Raw genomic sequence first — 11,164 nt, 5'->3', positions numbered from 1 at the left:
AAGATGGCAGCAGCTAGGGTTGGAGCATACTCAAGATAGTGATGGAAAATGCCATAATAGTTGGAAAATTAATTTTCAAATTTATTGCTTTTATTTACTGTGATGTTTATGTGCATGTGATGTATGCTAGCATAGGTTAAAATCCTCATTTTAAATAACTAAGTGAGAGAGAGATTTTAAATAAATCTCATGGTCTCCATTACTGGTTTGTAAGTGATGCAACAAGCTTGCGTGTTGGCTCTGAGTGCCTCCCTCCACAACGGATGGGTTTGTTGCGGATCACTAGATTAAACTTCCTTTATGGATGGTTATAGAAAATTATTTAGGAGCGTGTGATCTTCTCCAACTGAAGGGGCACAATCCTATTTAATGGACTAAGTATCAAGTAATGGTATACACTTAGACGCATTCAATAGTATCCTCCCCAATGGAGTCACTGCTATTATTTTGTGTGACTAAAGAAAAATCAACTATTAATTTTATTTGTCATAAAGTTAGGATGACAAGATAATAAAATTAATGGGTTACACCCTCCTCTTACAAATGTTGAATTTGTATACATCCACACTAACGTGGCATGCAATATTCACGGTGATTTGAGGTGTTGGTTAATTTAAAATAGTATTGTTTGAGAATCAATATTATTCTAAATTTAGAGTCATGACCAAAGTTTATTTTGTGATTCTTAGGATGACTTTCAACCCACTGGCCATTATACTGAAAGAGAACAAACTTACTGGTCCCAACTATATAGATTGGAAAATGAACTTGGACATTGCTCTTACTGCCGAGAGCTATAAGTTTTTACTGACTAAGGCTTGCCCTGATGCACCTAACAGTGACTCTACCCCAGAGGAGATTGAGTATCATAGGAAATGGGTAAAAGTAGATGAGATGGTGTGGTGTTACATTTTGGCTTCAATGTCAAATGTATTGCAACATCAGCATCAAGATTTACCAACGGCTTATGATATAATGAACAATCTCAAAGAACTCTTTGGGCACCAGAGTCGGACTGCTAGGCAAGAGGCAATAAGAAAGCTAATGACAGCCACCATGTCTGAGGGGACACCCGTAAGAGATCATATCCTCAAAATGATGACTTATCTGAATGCAATACAAGTCCTTGGAGGAGAAATCGATGGGGAAACCCAGGTCGATATAATTCTCCAAACGCTACCCAAAAGTTTTGAGCAGTTCCGTCTGAACTATAACATGAACAAAAGAGAGTATACGTTGGCGGGACTTCTGACAAAACTACAGGCAGCAGAAGGAATATTTCGTCACAGTTCTTAGATTTACTATGCTGAAAATGGTTCTACTTCTAAGTTGAAAGGCAAGAAGAAGAAGAAACAGGTCTTTTCAGCAAAGAAGGTGAATAAACCTCAGGGTACAGGACAGAAAGCTGGAATGAAGAAGCCGAAGGGCAAGTGCTTCATCTGCAAGCAGTCAGGACATTGAAAGGCGGTCTGTCCTCATAGGAATCAGAACAATAAATGTATATCTCATGCTCTAGTAGTTGAAACATGTTTAGCGGTGTTATCTACCAGCACCTGGTGTGTAGATACTGGAGCCACTGATCATGTCTGCAATTCTTTGCAGGGGTTCTAGGAAACCCGACGACTATTTAAAGGAGAGATAACCGTCTACATGGGCAATGCTACTAAGGTGGCGGCTGTTGCAGTAGGAGACGTCTACTTATCTTTTGATAGGAATAGAAATTTGATTTTAAGAAATTATCTTTATGTACCCAGTTTTAGAAAGAATTTAATTTCAGTTTCTAAACTATATTTGGATGGATATTCAGTTTTCTTTAGTAACAATGTGGTTATAAAGAGAAATAAGGTGATTATCTGTTCTGGTGTATTGGTTGGCAATTTATATATTTTAAATTCAATTTCTCCCACAAAGCAAAATATGAAAATTAATAACACATCTTTTAACTCTAATAAGATAAAAGAACCTTCGGAAATGAACCAAACGTATCTTTGACATCTAAGGCTTGGTCATATTAACATAAGTAGGATTCAAAGGCTTGTAGCCGATGGACTCTTGGGTTCATTAGAGTTGGAAAACTTTCCAACATGTGAATCATGCTCGGAAGGTAAAATGACCAAGAGACCTTTTAAGACCAAGGGGTATAGAGCTAAAGATGCGTTAGAACTGGTTCATTCTGATTTGTGTGGTCCTATGTCTATCCAGGCAAGAGGTGGTTATGAATACTTCGTCTCCTTTATAGATGATTATTCAAGATACGGATACATTTACCTGATGCGCTGTAAGTCTGAATGCTTTGACAAGTTCAAAGAATATAGGGTTGATGTGGAGAAACGTTTTGGTAAAAGTATCAAGACACTACGGTCTGACCGTGGTGACGAATACCTCTTGGGAGAGTTTAGGAATTACTTATCAGAAGTCGGGACTCAATCTCAATTGTCTGCACCTGGTACACCCCAACAGAATAGTGTGGCAGAACGAAGGAATATGACTCTTATGGAAATGGTTAGATCGATGATGAGTTATTCAGAATTATCAAATTCGTTTTGGGGATATGCTTTAGAAATAGCAGTGTACATTCTGAATATGGTACCTTCTAAAACAGTTCCTTCTACTCCCATGGAATTATGGAATGGGCGTAAGCCTAGTCTGAATCATATCCGGATATGGGGTAGTCCAACACATGTGCTGAAGGGAGATACTGACAAGTTGGAATCACGTACAGAAGTTTGTCTGTTTGTGGGATATCCTAAGGGGATGAAAGGTGGTTTGTTTTATAATCCTAAAAATCAGAAGATCATTGTTAGCACCAATGCTCGATTTTTAGAAGAAGATTATGTAATGAACCATAAGCCCATGAGTGAAATAGTTCTAGAAGAAATAAGAGAGGACACGTCTACTTTAGTACCAATAGTACAAGATGCAGTACCACTAGAAACTGCAACACGTGTCACACATGATACACAACCAGAGACAGTGCCTTGTCGTAGTGGGAGGGTTGTAAGACAACCTGAGAGATTCATGTTTTTGGGAGAATCTTCGGACTTGATCCCGGGTAAACATGAACCTGATCCCCGAACATATGACGAAGCACTCCAAGATATAGATGCAGTATCTTGACAAAAGACAATGAATTCTGAAATAGAGTCTATGTATTCTAATAAGGTTTGGGAGCTTGTAGAACCACCTGATGGTGTAAAAGTCGTTGGATGCAAGTGGATCTATAAAAGGAAAAGAGGGACAGACGGGAAGGTAGAAACCTTTAAAGCAAGGCTTGTTGCGAAAGGGTATACTCAGAAAGAGGGAATCGATTATGAGGAGACTTTTTCGCCGGTAGCCATGCTTAAGTCTATCTAGATACTCTTATCCATTGCCTCTCATATGGATTATGAGATTTGGCAAATGGATATCAAGACAGCTTTCCTTAATGGAAGTCTTGAAGAAAATATCCATATGAAGCAACCAGAAGGGAAGGGCAAAGAGCATCTAGTGTCAAAGCTCAATCGATCCATTTATGCACTAAAGCAAGCTTCAAGATCTTGGAACATCCGGTTTAACGAAGTAATCCAATCATATGGATTTATTCAGTGTCCGGATGAGTCTTGTGTATACAAGAAGTGTAACGGAAATATGGTGGTATTTCTTGTACTATACGTAGATGATATTTTGTTAATTGGCAACAATGTCAAAGTATTATCGGACGTAAGGGTATAGTTGTCCAAACAATTTGATATGAAGGACTTAAGAGAATGTGCACACATTCTTGGGATTAAAGTTATAAGGGATCGCAAGAAAAGAATGTTATGCCTATCCCAAGCTTTATATATCGATACAATCCTTGCTCGTTTTAGCATGAAGAACTCCAAGAAAGGTTTCTTACCTTTCAGGCATGGAGTAGCCTTATCTAAAGAGATGTCTCCGAAGACATCAAAGGAGATAGAGGACATGAAGGCAGTTCCTTATGCTTCGGCTGTAGGAAGCCTTATGTATGCAATGCTGTGTACGAGACCTGATATCTGTTTTACCGTGGGCATGGTTAGCAGATATCAGAGTAACCCTGGACAAGGACATTGGACTGCTGTGAAACATATATTAAAGTACCTAAGAAGGACTAGAGATTATATGCTAGTCTACCAAGCAGACGATTTGCTCCCTGTGGGTTACACGGATTCGGATTTCCAATCAGATAGGGACAATAGTAAGTCTACGTCAGGCTATGTGTTTACTCTGGGAGGTGGAGTCATTGCATGGAGGAGTGTTAAGCAGAAATACGTCTAGGACTCAACCATGGAAGCTGAGTATGTGGTAGCTTCTGAGGCAGCCAAAGAAACTGTGTGGCTCAGGAACTTTCTAATGGACTTAGATGTGATTCCTGGTTTGCCCAAAATCATCACAATTTATTGTGATAATAGCGGTGCAGTTGCAAACTTGAAGGAACCACGAGCTCATAAGGCAAGCAAACATATAGAACGCAAGTGCCACCTGATACGAGACATCGTCAAGAGAGGAGAAGTTGTCGTCGCCAAGATTGCATCAGCAGATAATCTGGCAGATCCTTTCACTAAGGCCCTTCTGGCGAAAGCTTTTTAATCGGCATGTGGAGAGGATGGGAATCATATGTATGACAATAGATATGACAGTTTAGTCTTTTAGTATAAGTGGGAAATTGTTAGAGTGTATACTAAAAGCCTAGCTTTTGTAAATATTTATTTTTGAAATAAAAGAATCACATTTTGTCAATATCTACATTTATTTGTTAAATATAATTATTCAATTAATTTATATAGTAGATAGCATGGATGTGGTGTCACACTTAGAAGATCATGTTGTCGGTTCTTTATAAATTATAAATAGTTGCTCACTACTAAGATGGAAAGAAACAAACCATTAGAATAGTTGTAGTGTAATTAAGTATTAGTTTATCTTTACTAATAAATTACACTGGTACACTCTAAGTGTATTAAGTAAGACCATTTTAGGTAAGTTCTTTTTGTACTGACTTAATAAAAGAACTAGACCTTAGTTATTATGGAAGTGTGTGCTCTTAATCCTAATATAATAACAAGCACATATATTTAATATTTATTTCTTTGACTTATCAAGGGGTGATGTTTAACTCGATAAATCAATATGCCCGATAAGTTGGGAAATGATATTACTTATAATGTGTGTTGTTGATTATAGAAAAAATCTGTGTCCTAATTATCTAGGTTGAGAATGTTCCCAAGAGGAGCTCATAAGGATTGTCATGTTAAACCCTGCAGGTGGACTTAGTCCGACATGACAATGAAGTTGAGTGGTACTACTCTTAAAGCTAGATATTAATTAAGTGAGTTGTCAGTAACTTACTTAATTAGTGGACATTCGTTATCTTAAACACAGGGAGACTAACACACTCATGATAAGAAGGAGCCCATAATGTAATTTGGGATTGGTGCGGTAGTGCGATAATAACTCTCTAGTGGAATGAGTTATTATCGATGAACTTGAGTTGTGTGTTCGGGGCGAGCACGGGATACTCAAGCTCATCGGAAGGCCAAAACCAATTTCTCCTCTAGGTCCCTGTCGTAGCCTCATTATAGCCTTAAGTCTATCCAAATGTAAGGCTCTTCTTGGTGTACAAGAAGGGGGTCGGTCCATTGCTTGGTGACCAAGCAATGGCCGGTCACATCCTCTTCTATAGGGGCCGGCCCTATTGCTTGGTGACCAAGTTAGTAGGGGCCGACCACAATAATTCAAACAAGAATGGTTGTTTTGAATTTTTAAAATCCTTTCTTTGTAGAAAACTATAAGTTTTAAAAGAGATATTTTAATTTTTAAAACTTTCCTTATTTGAATTAGGCCACATGTTTTAATAGAGAGTTTTAAAAGTTTTAAAACTTTCCTTTTTTAACCATCCTCATGGTTTTAGAAAAAAAGGAAGAGAAGTTTTAAAAATTAAAATTTTCTATTCATGTTAAAAAAGGAAATTTTTGAAGAGAAGTTTTAAATTTTAAAACATGGTTTTAATTTTTAAAAGCTTTCCTTTTTAACATCCACTTTAGGAAAGAGAGCTTGTAAAATTTTATAAGAGAATTTCTTCTTAAAAAAATATATTTCCTTCCTTTTATGGGGGCCGACCACCCTTGCTTGGTGCCCAAGCAAGGTGGCTGGCCAAATTAAAAAAAAATAAAATCATTAATTTATTTTTGGTGATTGATTCAATCAAGAGGAAAGAAAAGGAAAAATTAAAAGGGAAAAGAAAAAAATTAGAGGAATATTTTAATTTTTGTTAAAATTCTTCCCTTATTTGCCTTGGGCAACTAATATAAAAGAAGCGGTGAGGTGGCCTCATGAGACACAACTCTTTTTCTCTTGCTTCGAGGTTGTCTTGGTGTGGCCGACCCTCTCTCTTCTCCCTTTCCCTTTGCTCTCTTCTCCTTGGTGGTGGTGGCCGGATTTTAGAGGAAGAGGAAGAAAGCTTTTGGGTGGTGTTCATCTTGGAGGATCATCGCCCACACGACGTCCAAGGCGAGGCGAGGAATACGGCAGAAGATCTCGAGGTCATTAGCATACAAAGAGAAGGTATAATTAGCAATTGTTTTCCGCATCATGCTAGTTATTTTTCTTTGTAAGAATTTCAAACACAAGAGGCATTAGATCTAGTTTTTCGAATTAGTTTTTCGAGTTTATGTTTTCTTCTTTTTCGAATTTGTGATTAGATTGTTCTTTTTGGTTAACCTAGAGTTATTTAAAGAAATTAAATATTAGCTTTCCTTAAAAGGCTTTGTCTAGGCGGTGGTGGTTGCTCCCATATCCAAGAAGGCTATGTGCCTCGCCATGCAGTCCTGGAAGTCAATTTTGGAAATTAATATTTAATGAAATTAATAACATAAGTGGATTTGAATCAATAGTGTTAAGTTCCGCTTGCGATTCAAATCTAAACCATTAAGAACAGATAAGTTAAATTTGGAATCAATGATGTTAAGTTCCGTCTGCGATTCTTAATTTAACTTCTAAAGAACACAATAGATTATTTAAGGAAAGGTTCGACACTTGTACAAAATTTTTGTACAGTGGAACCGGTACGATTATCCTAAGACTAACCAACACCTGCGACGCCACGAGGCTACTCTGACAAAGTGTTTTCTTTCTTCTTTTCCTTATTATTATTGTCGGAATTTCTTTTAGCATTTCCTGTAATTCAATTTTGTAATACCTTTTCGAATTGCTAGTGGATTGTCCAACGAAAGCACTCGACGAGTGCGGGCCTTGGAGTAGGAGTCGCCGAAGGCTCCGAACCAAGTAAAAAATACTTATGTTAGCATTGTCGTTTATTCTTTCCGATGGGTTCTCTCGTTAAAGTTTTAAATCGATATTCACTCCATTCTATTGAATACATGATCCAACAACATGTATACTGTATTCACATGTATATCTAGATGAATCCATTTTTCCTCTGCGTTTATGTGATATTTTTTTGCATAAGATCCCTACACTAAGAGCATCCTCAATGGGCTGTTAAATGAGTATTATAATACTCATTTAACACCCCCTCTCCATTGTGAGTGACCATTATAATACCCACTCACAAGAGAGAGGAGAGAGGGTGTTCAAAGGTTTGAACACTTTCTCTCTTAATTTTTTAATATTTTTTTTCTTTTTTAAATTATAAATTTTTAATATTATTTAAAAACTAATAAAAGGAATGAATAAGTGGATGGTGGGGCCAAAAATAATGAATGTTAATGTTAAAAGGGATGTGAGTGAAAGAGATATGTTGTTATAATGAGTATGTGACAGTGAGACTCATACTTTTTGATGAGGTAATGGATATTATAACGAATTAGTATTGCGGATGCTTAAGTACCTTTTAGGTTGAGGTAGGATCAATACCCCAACAATTGATCACCTTGAGAAAGCCACATTGAACTAATAGTTAGATAAAACCAGCAGTATAGATTAACATATGTCGCTACATATTGATGCGAAGTTTTGCTCGTTTGGTCGGTCAAAGGGTGGCACTTCGCTTGTGTGGTCGTCCACTCGACCCATCCAGTACTGGCATGGCAGTCGACATGGATCCTCTTTTGTCAAGGTTTTATAAACCATCACAAAAGTAGGTAAAGGTATGATTTTTCTGGACGTTTACAAATGTTACTTCTTTCCATCTACCGTCGAAGGGACAACGCCTACAATGTCAGCCCCCGGTTGACTCTCACTAATCCTCAAGCTTCGCTGCTCGAAGGATCCCTCATGACCGCAACCCTAAGAGAAGAAAGGAAATAAGTCCGATCAAGTGAGAAGGGACACTATCAATCACGGTTGGGAAAAGTATTAAAGGTTCACATGTTGCTTAATTACACACAATTAAAATACCATTTTCTCCATTATATTCCTATTATCTCTTTAAGCATTCATTTGTAAGCACTCATTAGTGTTCTTATAACTTCAGATATGCCCACCCACTACTTTATACGTCGATATATTTAACTTGTTTATTCAAAAATAAATAATTCACAATCTCTTGTGCATTAGAACATAAGTCACATTTTTTTTTCTAACTCCATAGAAATGATTTTATTTTTAATTGTTAATTTTTTCTTCAATCATAATAATATTGTGAAAAAAATATTTCGGTGGTATATAAGGGTTAACTTCATATATGAATGTCACATTATCTCCTCCTCTTCTTTTTTTCTTATTCTTCTTCTTCTTCCTCCTCTTCTTCTTCTTCTTCTTATTATTATTATTATTATTATTATTATTATTATTTTTTTTTTTTTTTTGGCATATCGCAACCAGACATTTGACATCATACTACAGCAAGCATCATTGTCACGTGCTATAATTAATTATGGAAATGAAAAAAAAATCTTTTTAATTTTTTAGTATCTAAAAATCATGCCCTAAATTTAGCGAATTAAGAATATCTTTTTTTTTAATGATGATTGATCTAAGAATATTGAGTTGATGGACCATCCACTGTGAGCCCTGTTCGATTTACTAATAATTTTTTTTATAAAATTGAATTGAGCATCTCTAAAATTAATCAACATAAATTGAATATTCAATGTCAGATTAAAAAATAATTATTTTATTATTTTATAATGATTGTTAATATTGCTCTTTTTCCAAAAAAAATTGATAATTTTAAATTTTTTTAATAATTCATACACATTTATGGATTCTAAGAAGATGAATTCTAAAGTTTAAGAAGAAAGAGTATTTCTCTAAGGGTGTAGCACAGACAGTAGGCGCATGATATCTCTAGCGTAATATATTTTTTAATATAGTCTTAAAAAAAAAATTATTTAATGATGATAAATTTAGTATAAATTGATATAAAGATATAAATCAATTTATCCCTAGTTTGATATATTAGCTAGTACGTTGAGGTTGTGTTCCAAACGAGTCGAAGTCATGCCTGACCTAATAAGACATTTAGTTTTAAGAATCAATTCCAACCTAATTTTAATAAAATGTTTTTTTATTAATTTTACATTATTAATAATTATTCGAGTCACTAACTTAAGTCTGAACCAATTATGCAAGCATGATTTTTTTTATATATATTATTCAGATATTATAATTTGATTAATTTTAGAATAGACAAATCGACCATTTAAGAAAAAACTAAGTTTGATCCACCAAAATCATGATCTTCATTCATCATCACCAAACTCAATCATTATTATTATTATTATTATTATTAGAGCAGGAAAGTAGATGATCTGATTGTATCACAAAAATGGTGCTTACAAATCAAGAGAAGAGAAAAGGAAAGGTGTCGAACTGTATTGATTCAGCATGGTCCATATGCATGATAATCATTGTAGCTTTCACGAGGACGCATGCATTTTAAATTACTGTAACTATTTCATTTAACAATAAATATCTGTAATGTTCTCAACACGTGAATTATCAAAATAATAATAATAATAATAATTCTGAAATTTGTGTTGATCCCAAACGTTCTACAATTGACCTCATAATCATTTAAAAAAAAAACAGATAAATTAAAAAAATTGAGTACATTATCCTATGAGAGGATATTTTATTTCTTTAAATTGATTGTTGCTCAATTCTATATTTCTATTATGTGATTACCAACTAAGATAAAATAATGAGAAATTAAATAATAATAATATAAAATAAAAGAAAATGCTGATTTAATTTGTCTCATAAATTAATTGGATGATGACTAAGTTCTAGCTAATCATTCAAATGAAAAATTTGGTCCGGGCATAATGTAATGATTAGACTCTTAATTTGAGATATAGAGTTTGAGATTCAATTATGATGTATTATCAAAAAAAAAATTAATAAATAGCGGATATAAGAATGGGCTATCAGGATGAATTTTTATATGTACTTTTTCAATTTATATAGATTTCAATAAATTAATAGATGAAATTTTTAAATAAATAATTTATTTAAGAACACTTAACTGATGAATCATTAGTTATAAATATTTCTCATCAATTTATTCTGATAGTAAAAAAAAAATCAGAAAATCAGACTGACTATCTCATAATTAATCAATCGGTGAAAATTGAATACGGGCTACCAACTAAAAAAATTTAAAGAGAAAACTTAAAAATTGGGTAGCCAAATTTTTTTTTTAAAGTAAATTAACTAACCAGAAGTCAAAAGCAGGGGGCCTAACAATTAAAGATGATGACCGAGGCATGGAAGATGGGCATAAAATAAGCTCAGAAAGTCTAGTGCATGCATCGGATGGATCAGAGGGCCTAACACGAGGTGGACTCCTAGGTAGCTGGGAAAGACGTGGATTTAAAAGCGTAAGGAGCAACGGTGATATCATCCATTCTACGACATTTTACCCTCCTATTATAGTGCAATAGTATTTTATAGGTGCCTGGCAGATAATTGAACGGTAACATAGCCCTGAGGGTAATATATTTGATGAACACAAAAGACAATTGACTCATCTCAGTACCCTTTTCAATTTATCCCTAGAATAATATGATCGAAGGAGATAAATAACTACTAATTATTAGGGTACGTTTGATTCGAGATTATTCTTAATAATCTTAGTTATTCATCTAACGTTATCAACAAAAACCTTGTTTGGTTTAGGTATTCGATGATTCTCGAGTAATGTTCCATGCCCGACACGTCAGCAAAAGGATCATGTAGCCCGGAATCGGAAAACCTCAGAAAA

The sequence above is a fragment of the Zingiber officinale genome, chromosome 2B (assembly GCF_018446385.1).
Source record: "Zingiber officinale cultivar Zhangliang chromosome 2B, Zo_v1.1, whole genome shotgun sequence".
In the NCBI taxonomy this organism is placed as follows: domain Eukaryota; kingdom Viridiplantae; phylum Streptophyta; class Magnoliopsida; order Zingiberales; family Zingiberaceae; genus Zingiber; species Zingiber officinale.
Note: the sequence above shows the minus strand (reverse complement) of the source record.